At 36.3% G+C, this 13,300-nt stretch overlaps 1 protein-coding gene across 1 annotated transcript in view; it reads left to right on the plus strand.

Moving 5' to 3' along the window:
* Positions 1 to 13,300, plus strand: part of ADGRG4 (adhesion G protein-coupled receptor G4) — a 96,363-nt gene that overhangs the window by 5,563 nt on the left and 77,500 nt on the right. The window lies entirely within an intron of this gene.

Raw genomic sequence — 13,300 nt, forward strand, 5'->3', positions numbered from 1 at the left:
CACTGTATCAAAGCATAGCATCCCTATATCTGTGGGGTCATTGATTTGCTGAGGTTTGTTAATTGTTCTAATGCTCCAGCTTCTTTGAATTAGTTTATGAATTGACTATTCTTAAAATATGCAGAGATGGATTATATGGTCTATGTCCTTTATAAAGGCTTTTGTTCGGCTCACTATTAATTCCTCTATCCAATTATCAGCTCTGATAGGAAAGGTTCCATGGGGATGGGCTCTACTAGCTAAAAGGCAATTTGGTCTTGTCCTCGTACATCAAATCTCTGTGCTACCCTTGTTTCTCATCACGAAAGGTAAGCATGAGCTGTTGGTAGTTCACTCAAAGCCTTCTTATTTGTATTCTCCTTCACAGGATGACATTCTCCTATAGACCCAGAGATAGAGGCTCTAGCCTGTCTCTCTATTGCAGCATTCGTTTTTCATGCTTTTGTCTGGAAACTGAATGCAGACACCACTTTGAAAAAAAAAAAGTTTCCTTTTCACCTTAAAGATACTCATTTCATATTTTTTCTACCCAACAGGCAGATCTGTCTGTGGCATTTTCTGGTCACCATTATCTCTCACAAATCTAATCAACATGCTGAATCATATTTATAGAGGTCCTGATTGAAAGAAAAACCAGATGTGATATGTGGGCTAGAACGACACGTAGATTTAATATGAGGTGATATACCCAAATCACAACCAGAATTTGGTACCTTAGAAAATGTTCTACTTAACATTCTGTTGGCAGGTACATCTGCAACAAAATGCCTCATAAATATTCAGCTACTCTATACCTCTGTTCTCCAGCTCCCAATGATTACAATAATACAATTTTGTGTAGAGTGAAAGACCAAATGGCAATTAAGCCCACAGACCCCTGTGAATTAGCATGGATTATCTCCACTTTAAAATACAGAGACAGCAAGGCTTATGCAAATTATTTGTGCAAGTGATCACTTGTTCACAAACAGGAACAAAGTGAATATGGCAAATCATGTTTGTGAGCGCTCCAAAGATGGAGGCCTGACCTCACGGCTTCTGTTCAATGTGAATAGATGGAAATTCAGCCATTGCTCAAGCACAGTACCGGCTGTTGCATTTGATTTTTTTTTTTTTTTTTTTTTTTTGAGATAAGGTCTCACTCTGCCGCCCAGGATGTAATGCAGCTGTGCGATCAGAGCTCACTGCAGCCTTGACCTCCTAGGCTCGAACCATCCCCCTGCTTCAGCCCCCCACCGCCCGCCCCACCGAGTAGCTAGGACTACAGACATGTACCGCCATACCTGGCTAATTTTTATTTATTTATTCATTTATTTTATTTTATTTTATTTTTTTGGTAGAGATGGGATCTTGCTGTGTTGCCTGGGCTAGGCATCTGCTTTTTCTTAACTGAATTTTTTATTGAGAGATAATTGTAGATTCACATGCAGTTGGAAATTCTTGTACACTTTGTCTAGTTTCCTCTAATGGTGACATTTTGCAAAGCTATAGTATAACAAACAGAACATTGACATTGATACAACCCACCAATCCTATTCAGATTTCTCTAGTTTTTCTTATATTCATTTATGTCTGTGTATTAAGTTCTATACAATTTTATCACCTGGGTAAACTTGTGTATCTACTGGCATACTGATGCTGAACAGTTCTAATACTAGTAGGATCCCTCATGCTGACCTTTTATAACCATACCCACTTCCTTCCCACCCTTTTCCCCTACCCCGCTTCATACCTAACCCGTGACAACACTAATCTGTTCCCCATTTCTAAAATTGTGTCATTTCAACAATATTATATAAATGGAATCACACAGTGTGTAAACTTATAGCATTGCCTTTTTTTTTTTTAACTCAGCATAATTCTCTGAAGAGCCATCCGGGTTGTTGAGTGTGTCAATAGTTTACTCATTTTCATTGCTGAGTAGTATTCCATGGTATGGATATGTTACAGTTTATTCAATTATTCACCTGTTGAAAGACATTTGGACTGATTCCAATTTTTTGCTGTTATAAAAAATAACCCTGCTATGGATATCTGTGTACAGGTTTTTTTGGTGTGTGTGTGAACGTAAGTTTTTATTTCTCTGGGAAAAATGCCATGGCTTGGCTGTATGGTAGTTGCATGTTTAGAATTTTTCTTAATTTAAAAAATAATTAAATCTCTGTGGGTACATATTAGGTGTACATATTTGTGTGGTATATGAGAAGTTTTGACACAGGCATGGAATGTGAAATAATCATATCATAGTACCCATCCCCTCAAGTATTTATCCTTTGTGTTATAAACAATCCAATTATACTCTTTTAGTTATTTTTAAATGTACAATTAAATTATTATTGACTATAGTCACCCTGTTGTGCAGTCTAACAGTTGGTCTTATTCTTTCTAACTTTTTTTTGTTCACATTAATCCCCTCCTGCCCCTCCCCCAAGGCCCCTCTACCCTTCCCAGCCTCTGGTAACCATCCTTCTAGTCTCCATATCCATGAGTTCAATTGTTTTGATTTTTGTAGCCCACAAACAAATGAGAACATGCCATGTTTGTTTTTCTGTGCCTGGCTTATTTCACTCAACATAATGACTCCAAGTTCCATCCATGTCGTTGCAAATGACTGAATCTCATTTTTTGTGGCTGAATAGTACTCCGTTGTGTATATGTACCACATATTTTTTATCTGTTCATCTGTTGATGGACACTTAGGTTGCTTCCAAATCTTAGCCATTGTGAACAGTGCTGCAATAAATATACGAATGCAGATATCTCTTTGAAATACTTATTTCCTCTCTTTTGGGTATATACCCAGAAGTGGGATTGCTGGATCATATGGTAGTTCTATTTTTAGTTTTTTGAGGAACCTCCAAACTGTTTGCACATTTAGCTTTATAAGAAACTGTCAGACTGTTTACAAACTGTCAGACTGTTTTACAAAACTGTTTTACAGTTTTACAAAGTAGCTCTATCACTTCATATTCCACCAACAATGCATAAGGGATCAGTTTCTCAGCATCTTTGCCAGCATTTGGTGTTGCCACTGTTTTTCATTTTAGTCATTCTTGTAAATTTGTAGTGATATCTTATTGTGCTTTCAATTTGCATTTCCCTGATGCTTCATGACATTGAACATTTTTTCCTGTGCTTATGTGTCATCTTCATGTCTTCATCAGTGAAATGTCTGTTCATGTCTTTTGCCCTTTTTAAAAAACTGTATTGTTTGTTCATTTTATTGTTGAGTTTTAAAAGTTAAAAATTATATTCTATTTTTTGTTTGGTATATCTTTTGCAAATATGTCCTAGTCTGTAGATTTTAAAAAATTATTTATTTATTTATTTGTTTGTTTGTTTATTTATTTATTTATTTATTTATTTGAGACGGAGTCTTGCTCCATCGCCCAGGCTGTAGTGCACTGGCATGATCTCAGCTCACTGCAACCTCCACCTCCTGGATTCAAGTGTTTCATGTGCCTCAGCCTCCTGAGTAGCTGGGACTACAGGTACATGCCACCATGCCTGGATAATTTTTGTATTTTGAGTAGAGATGAGGTTTCACCATGCTGGCCAGGCTGGTTTTGAACTCCTGACCTCAAATGATCCACCTACCTCGGCCTCCCAAAGTGCTGGAATTGCAGCATAAGTCACCATACTCAGTCTAAAAATTCATTTATATGGGCTTTCACAGAACAAAAGCTTTTAATTTTGTTAAAGTCTAGTTTATTAATTAATTTTTTTAATGAGTCATGCTTTTGGTGTTCGAGTTTAAGAACTCCTTGCTTAGCCCTAGATCCCAAATATTTTCTCCTATATTTTTTCTAAATGTTCCATAGCTTTGTACTTTACATTTAAGTCTGTGGTCCATTCTGAGTCAATTTTTGCATAAGATGTGTGAGGTGTAGGTTGAGGTTCATTTTCTTTCTTTCTGTTTTTTTTTTTTTTTTTTTTTTTTGGTCTATTGATGTCCGATTGCTTCAGTATTATTTGTTGAAAAGGTTATCCTTGCTTTATTGAGTTGATTTTGTACCTTTGTCAAAAATCAGTTGAGCATATTTATATGTGTCTGTTTCTGAGTTTTCTATCTGTTCCAATCATCTATATATCTATCCCTCTGCCAATACCACACTATCTTGATTGCTGTAACTTTACATCAAGCCTTAATATTGGGTAGAGTGATTCCTCTAACCTTATTCTTCTTTTCAAAATTTGGTTTAGTTATTTTAGGGATTGTGCATTTCCATAAAAATTTTAGACTAAGCTTGTCTGTTTGCATATAACCTTGATGGAATATTGACAGGAATTGGATTATATCTGTATATCAATTTGAAGAGAACTGACGTCTTTACTATATCGAATCTTCCAGTCCGTGAACACAGCGTGCCTCTCCATTTTTTAAGGTTTTCCTTGATTTCTTTCATTAGCATTTTGTGATTTTCAGCATACACATGCTTTAAGTGTATACCTAAGTATTTCATTTTCACTGGAGCAATTGTGAAATAGCATTGTGCTTTTGATTTCAGTTTCTGCGTGTTCATTTTTAGGACATAGAAATGTGATTGCTTTTTGTGTGTTGATTTTGTATTCTGAACTCATTTATGAGTTCTGATAAATTTTTTTTCTTGAAGATTCCTTGAGATTTTGTATCTGGACTACTGCATAATCTGCAATGTCTTCAAAAAAAATTTTTTTTTTTTTTTTTTTTTTGCCTTGTTGGAGTGCCTCTAACTTCCAGTACCACGTTGAATCATACTGGTGAGAGTGGACATCCTCGCCTCGTTCCTGATCTTAGCTGGAAAACATTCAATCTTTCACCATTACAGTCGATGTTAGCTGTAGGTTTCTTGATGATGCCCTTTACCATGTTGCTAAAAATCCCCTCTATTCTTAACTTGCCCAGAGATTGTATTGTGAAGGGATATGAGTTTTTGTCAAATGCCTTTTTTTGGATCAGTTGATATGATTTTTCTTCTTTATCTTGTTGATATTGTGGGTTATGTTGATAGATTTTCAAAGGTTTAGCCAGCTTTGCATATTTGGAATAGATCCCACTTGGTCGTGGTATATAATTATTTTTATACATTGTTTCATTTAGTTTGCTCATATATTGTTGAGGATTTTTGTATTTAATTTCAGGAGAGATATTGGTCTGTAGTTTCTTTTTTTTACTGTCTCTGTCTGATTTCAGTATCAGGATGACACTGGCCTCATAAAATGTGTTGGAAAGCGTTTGTTCCTCTTTTCTGGAAGAGATTCTATAAAATTGGTGTTAATTCTTCCTTGGCAGTAAACTCCATTGAAATCATCTGGGCCTGGAGATTCTTTTGTGAAGGCTTTTAAATTACTAGTTCAATTTCGTTAATAGCTATAGGGCTATTCATATTGTCTATTTCCTCTTGATGGCGCTTTGGTAATTTATGGGTTTTGAGGAGTTGTCTATTTCTTCTAACTTGTTGAATTTGTGAACATAAAGTTATTCATAATACTCTCTTATTATCTTTTTAATTGCTGCAGAATAAGTAGTGATATTCTCTGTTTCATTTATGATATTGGTGACTGACTTGTGTTTTTCTTTTTTTACTTTTATCAGTCTTGCTATAGGTTTATCAATTTTATTGACTTTAAAAAATCATCTTTGTTCCATTGATTTTTCTCTATTGTTTTCTTATTTTTAATTTCATTGAGTTCTTTTATGGTCTTGATTATTTTTTCTTCTGCCTGCTTTGGATTTATCTTGGGATTTTTTTTTAGACTCTTGAGGTGGGAGCTGAGATTATTGTTTTGAGATCTTTCCTCCTTTTAAAGGTATGCATTTAGTGCTATAATCTTCCTTCTCAGCACTGTTTTAGTTGCATCTCCCAAATTTTTTAAATTAAATTTAATTTGATTAAAATAATTTTATTTAATTCAATGTATTACATTTATTTTTTCTTAAAATGTCTTCTTTGATTCATGGGTTATGCAGAAGTGTGTTGTTTAGAACTTTTCTATGGTCTTTCTGTAATTGGTTTCTAGTTTGATTTCATAATAATCAGAGAGGGCAGTCTTATAAATTCACTTCTTTTAAATGAAGTTTGTTTTATGGCCCTGTATATGGTCTATGTTGGTGAATATTTCATGAGTGCTTCAAAAATATATATATTCTGCCACTGTTGACTGGAGTGCTCTATGTCAACTAAAGTCTGTTGATTGTGTTGTTCAGAACTTCTATATACTTGCTGATTTTCTGTTTAGTAGCTTTATCACTTGTTGAGACAGGAGTATTAAAATTCCTAACTATAATTATGGATTTACTATTTTTCCTTTCAGCTCCATCAGTTGTGCATCATGTATTTTGAGACTCTGTTGTTTGATATGTATGCATTTAGGATCACCATGTCTTCCTGGTGGAGCAATGCATTTAGTATTATGTAGTGTCTTTTCTTGAGTCCAGTAATTTTCCTTGCTCTGTACTCTAGTGAATATTATTATAGCCATTTTTACTTTCCTTAAACTTACTGCTTGCATGGTATAATTTTTCCATTCTTCTACTTTCAACCTACCTATATGATGATATTCGAAGTATATTCTTTTGTAAACAGCAACCTATGGGTTACTTGAGCATACTTGATTTATTTATGGGGTTTTGAGTTTTTCTTTGTATGGTTTTCCTAGTGGTTGGTCTTGGTATTACAATATGAAAATGTGACCTACCGTAGCCTACTGTTGTCAACATTTTACCAGTTTGAGTGAAGTATGGAAACCTCACTTCCATTTTGGTCCTTTGACCTTCCTCACTGTTCAGATTTTTTTTGAGAAGGGATCTCACTCTGTCATCCAGACTGGAGAGAAATGGAGTGCAGTGGCATGATCACAGCTCACTGCAACCTCAAACTCCTGGGCTCAAGCAATCCTCCTGTCTCAGTTTCCCAAGTAGCTGGGACTATAGGTGTGCACCACCACATCCAGCTATTTTGTTTTTTAATTTTTGGTAGAGTTAGGGTCTCACTTTGTTGCCCAGGTTGGTCTTGAACTCCTGGCTTCAAGCAATCCTCCTGTTTTGACCTCCCAAAGTTCTGAGATTACAGGCAAGAGCTGCCATATCCAGCCACTTTTAAATTTTGTTGTTTTAAATATCAGATGATGTTACAATTTTTGTCTCAATCATCAAATATGATTTATAAAGCTCATGAGGAAAAGGATCATCTATTTTATATACCCATATTTTTGGTCTTTCCTTTGCTCATTTTTTCTTTCTGATTCTCCAAGATTCTTAAAAAAAATTCTTTCTGTTTAAAGTAATTCCTTTAGCTAATCTTTTAAAGATAGGTCTGCTAGTGACAAGGTATCTTAATTTTCCTTCATCAGAGAATGTTTTCATTTCCATTTTATTTCTGTAAGATAGCTTTGCCGGATATAGAATTCATGGTTAACAATTCTTTTCTATCAGCTTTTGAAAAATTTTATGACAGCTTCTTCTGGTCTCCTTAGTTCTGAATGAGAAATCTATCATTTAAGTTGTTGCTCTTCTATAAGTAATGTTTGTTTCTTTCTGTCTACTTTCAAAATCTTTTGTCTTTTAGTTTTCAAAAGTTCAATTATGATGTGCCTTGCCACAGATTTCTTTGGCTTTTATCCTTCTTGGAATTTGTTTAGCTTTTGGAATCTCTAGGTTTGTGTCTTTTGTCAAATTTGGGAAGCTTTTAGCCTTTTTTTTTTTTTTTTTTTTTTTAAAATATACGTTCAGCCCCATTGTCTTTCTCCTCTCTTTTAAGGTTATGGTAATATGAATGTTGGATATTTTGTTAGTGTTCCACAGGTCCTTGAGGCTATCTTCATTTTTCTATTCAATGCATTTTCTCTATTGTTTAGATCAGGTGAATTCTATTATGTTATCATTATGTTTACCTGTTCTATCTTCTGTCATCTCTACTCTACTATTAAGTCCATCCAACTGGTCTTAAAAATTTGCCTTTGTATTCTTTCATTCTATAATTTCCATTTGGTTCCTTTTTTTTTTTTTTTTTTTTTTTTTTTGTTTCTTTGTTTTTTTCAATACAGAGTCTCGTTCTGTCGCCCAGGCTGGAGTGCAGTGGAGTGATCTCGGCTCACTGGAACCTCCGTCTCCCAGGTTCAAGGGATTCTCATGTCTCAGCCTCCTGAGTATCTGGCATCCACCACCATGTCTGGCTAATTTTTGTATTTTTAGTAGAAATGGGGTTTCATCATATTGGCCAGGCTGGTCTCAAACTCCTGGACTCACATGATCCATCCGCCTTTCCTCCCAAAGTGCTGGGATTACAGGCATGAGTCACCGTGCCTGGTCCCATTTTATTTTTTTCCAAATAATTTCAAAAAGTTTAAGTTCAGGATTTTCAGGTTTGTTACCTAGGTAAATGTATGCCATGGTGGTTTGCTGCACCTATGAACCCATCGCCTTGATTCTTTCTTAACAATTTTTATTTCTTTTCTGAGATTCTTTTTTTTTTTCATTTCAAGAGAATTTGTAATTGCTTGCAGAATTATTTATATGATGATTGCTTTAATATCATTGTCAGATAATTCCAGTGACTGATTCATCTAGGTTTTAGCATCAGTTGATTATCTTTTCTTACTCAAGTTGTGATTTTGTTGCTTCTAAATATGACAGGTAATTAAAAAAAATTGTATCCTGGACATTTTGTCAATTATGTTAGGAGATTCTGTGTCTTCTTTAAATCTTTTATTTTAGCAGTCAGTCATTCTGGTTGGGCTTAGCACACAGGTCATGGTCCATTTTTGTGGGCTGTGCTTCCAAATACAACTTAATTTTTAGAGTCTTTGTGATGTTATTTCATCTTGCTTGATTTATCCGGTACCTCTGAGACTTCCACCTGTCTCTGCTGGTGCTTCTTGGGTGGAGAGCAGAAGGCATCTCCTCAGGCCAGGCCTCCAACTGTCTCTCAGAGGGAGATGGATGTGGGGACAGCCCCCTACCAATGCCTCTTGGCTTCCGCTAGTCTCTGGACAGGAAAGGAAAATATTGGGCTAGTTTTCGTAGACTTGGCCACCTGCTGCTGGAGATCCCCTTTTTCTTGTTTCCCCTGCCTGCCTTGGTGTCTCTGGGTGAGGGAGGAGAATCTCAGTACTGCAGGGATAAAGAGACTTCCTGGATCAGGCCACTTGCTATTACTGGCTCCTTTTTTACTCTTATGCCTGCCTGCCTTGGTTTTTCTGAGTGGGTGAGGAGAAACTTGGGTTGGCAAAAACAAATAGTCTTCCTAGACTGGGTTCTGTTCAGCCAGTGTTTTTTGGTGGAGAGGGGAGATTCAGGCCTGATAGGGAAGGAGACTGCTTCTCTTGGTTGCTTATTGTTAGCAAGGTGCCCAGTCAGTCTCCCTTGCTGGAGTATCCGATTTGCCTGAGGTTGTCAGAGGGACTCCCATTTGATCCAGAAGGGGAATGAACCTACTTGGACTGACTTCTGTTGCTAAGTTGGGGATTGGGAAGCATAGGTCCTGGGCCACATTTTTATGTTGGGTTTGGTGAGGGGGAGAAGATAACTGCCACTATGTTGTTCCTTTACTCTTGGGGTCCCAAACCAGTTTGTTTTATTCTTAGCACATTTTGTAGTTCTTTGGTTGTCTCTTACACCATTTCCAGGATTTGTAGTTGTACCTTTTGGGGAGGAGCAGAGAAAAGTGGATCTATGCCATCTTGTTCAGTTGAGAAGTCTGCATTTGCTTTTAACATCAGTTCTTGGGCAGTAAAAGCTCTTGAGTGTATATGCGTAGACAGATAGGGTGCAACAAAATGACAGAGATAATATCACTGGCATTGTAACTACCTTACTCACTTACAACATTTTCTTTTCCGAGAAGGACAGGCATTAAATTCAATGGAGATAAGTGTGCCATTTAGGATAAAAAAATCCCCACCACATAGGGAAAAGAGAAAGATTGATGAAGCAGAAGTAAAGTGAACCTCACTCATTAGAAATGATAGGTGCACAGAAAGTCTGAATTACTGAATTTAAGAAAAACAAAAGTATGTACAGATTAAGACAATAAGGTCACCAATAAACAAATTAAGTTATAAAAGAAATTTATATTCAGTATCAGTCTACATTATACAAAATGATCTTGAATGTTCAATCATTTTCAATGCCAACCCATTGTAATTAATTTCTAGATGTGAGGTTTATAGGAATCTTTAATTCCAATGGATCCTGATTCTAAAAAGCTACTGATTGTTTGACTGAATTGTCTTTATCTAGGATATGAATGATTATTCAAGGCAGATATTATATCAGAGAATGTCCATAATTTGGGATCCCCACTGAGTTTTGATTCCTGGGCCAGCAAAGTCACCTTGATGTTTTAGTTTAGCATTGCAATGCTGTCCTCTAAAGTTTGTTTCACTGTTTTGGGTGACTGCTGTTTCTTGCACTGTTCAGCACTTGCAGAACTTGGCATTTAGTATTTAACTTTGTTTCTCCTTGGTACCTTCCGATAGAGTCTCTTTCTTTCTTTCTCCTCGGATTGAGGCGTTTCCATTTAAATTGAGGGCATACATTTATGAGTGCTGGATAATTGAAGCATTGCTACATGCTGTCTAATTTCTTCTCTAAATCTTTCATCTGTGAAAATCTCATTTCAACACTGCACTTCTCTGAGCCTCATCTCTAAATGAAAGCATTGAATATAATCTCCAAGTCCTGGCTCTAAAATTCTGGGATTTTAATGAATGAAGATTTCAGTCTTTATTAATACAGACTTTAGAAGAAAAATTTGATACAGCAGTCCCTCTGGAAGAAACCTTACATCTGAAAGATTTAATGGAAGGTTTGCTGAAATATACAAAGCCAGACTTTAGGTTAAAATGGAGCAATGTAAGACGCATTATTTCTTGAGGTCTCTGCTACTTAAAATGCCACCTGCTTGGCAATTTAGCTCAACTCATTTGTTTTTATCTTTCTAAATCTTATATTCCTTCTTGAGGTGCTTACTGGAAGTGTTAATAACAATTGCTACATCTATGACTTACCCCTCTCTGATAAAAATACCGTGTCTAACTCCCATTTCCCGTCTTCTAAAAGAGTTTTCCACTACTTATGGATTACTCCAATAGTACTCTTTGAATGCTGCATCAAAGAAGATAACTTAGGCTTTTATGGTATTTAGTGTTTTATTGTTTTCCTAAAAAGTGAATGCAGTTAAATCATTAATGTTTTGTAAAGGAGAGGGAATTGTGAGCTCTGCTCTCAACAATTAGTGTATTCATAGAGTGATTTCAGGCTGTAGGATGCCACACTCCTCAAATGTGCTAGAAGTGACACTTTCACAGAGGTTTGCTAAGCCGGTTGGCTGGTGTAAACCCATCTACAAAATTGGAAACAATATCCCGACAATTCTCCTTTCACATGAAGTTATGGACAAATTTGAAAGCATAAAGCTTGAAATACACGTTTGGCTGCTGAAGTATACCAGTTTCTTGATAAGGCCTAACATAATGTGGATCTGTGATAATTGGAAAAATGTCATAAAATTAAGTGAAAAAGTACTTTTTGTATAGCTTCGACTTTTCCCCTTATAAACGTGTGTACTTTTATCAACTCATCTATATGGTCAGTTACAGGGTTGTTACTCATTCTACTTGCTAATGACCACAAAATCCTAAAGAACATCCTACACACACCTCAAAATTTCTGGATATGCAAATTATAAGTAATTTTAATGCCCCAAACAGTGAAACAAATCAGTAGATTGTCTACTACCACAGTTATTCCTACATCATAGGTAATATGCTTCTCAGATGGATGAATTCAAAATACTAATTTCCCTAAGTTAAACATGAATGATTTCATTTTGGGTGATTTGAATTGGAGAAAGATTGTGACTCAGCCTTGAATTTTGCTATGTACCATTTTCACCTGGATATTCACTATTATCCTAAATTCCACTTGCCCACATCTGAACTGGGTGTTTTTCTTCTGAGTGAGGCTGCCTTCCCAATTTTTCTGTTTTTATGAATATTACCACTATTCTCCAAGTTGCCCGGAAGCAAAATTTGATTTCTCTGAGATTTCTCTCTCTTCTTTATCTCTTAAACCTCTTTGTTGTCATACCCTGTCAATTCTTACCTTCCAGTAGATATGGGGATAGGAATCTTCACACTGCTCTCACATTGTTCCAAGCCTTATTCAGTTATTCAGTTAGCTTACAAATAGATACTAAACATCTACCACGTGCGAGGCACTGGGATAGACACTAAAGATACAATGGTGGGCAACAAAAGATGAGGACTCTGTCCACGTGGTCTAGCGAGGAAGAGAGACATTAAAAATCACATAAATCTCCAGCTATGACACATTACATGAAGAAGAGGTATGAGGTGTCATAAGAATCTAGAATAGATTGGTGTGAGCTAGTCATGAAAGTCAGGGAAGGTAGTCTTCCCTGAAGAGGTGATGCATGAGATGAGAACTGAAGGACTGGCAGAAGTTAATCAGATGGGGAAGGATGGGAAGAACATTCTAAGTAGAGGTTACAGCAAATACAATGGTCTTGTGGTGGGAAAGAGCATGCCAAGTATTAGAGAACTAAAAAGAGGAAGACTAAAAAAAAAAACACACAGAGAGAACTTAGCACAAATTGAGACTGAAGAGATAGGGAGGGACCAAATCATGCATAGCTTCATATGCTTTATTAAGAAAAAATTTTCTTTTTATCCTATGAGCAATAGAAAGCAACTAAAGAGAGCTCAGTGCGTGTGTGTGTGTGTGTGTGTGTGTGTGTGTGTGTGTGACAGAGAGAGAGAGAGAGGAGGGGGATCAGATATTGGCATTTAAAAAATCACTTTGGTTGTATTATTGAACAGATTAGATGGGGTCCAAGATTAGTGGCAGACAGTTCAATTGGGAGGCTACCACAGTAGTCCAAGTGAAAGATGATGGTGACTGGTTAGGTTGGTAAGTGATGGAGATAGAGATAAACTGGGGGGAGCCAAGAGATATTTAGGAGCTACAATCAATAGGACAAGATTATGGATTGGCTATGGCAGGTGAGAGAGAGAATGAAGGAGACAGAGGGAGAGAGAGAGTTGGAACTTGCATAATTTAATGTAGGATAGTGTAGGGCCAGTCACTGAAGGAATACCAGAAGAGGACCCAGTTTGGGAAGAAGTTAATGAGCTCAAGCTGGAGCATGTTGAGTTTGAGGTGTTAATGAGATATCCAAGAAATGATATCAAGTAAACAATTGTTTATATAAATGTGGGGCTCAAAATAGAGATCTGGTCAAGAGATATAACTTTGAGATTTGACTGTGTATAGATGTAAATTGAAATCCTAGGTGTA

Source organism: Macaca fascicularis, chromosome X (assembly GCF_037993035.2).
Source record: "Macaca fascicularis isolate 582-1 chromosome X, T2T-MFA8v1.1".
Lineage (NCBI taxonomy): Eukaryota > Metazoa > Chordata > Mammalia > Primates > Cercopithecidae > Macaca > Macaca fascicularis.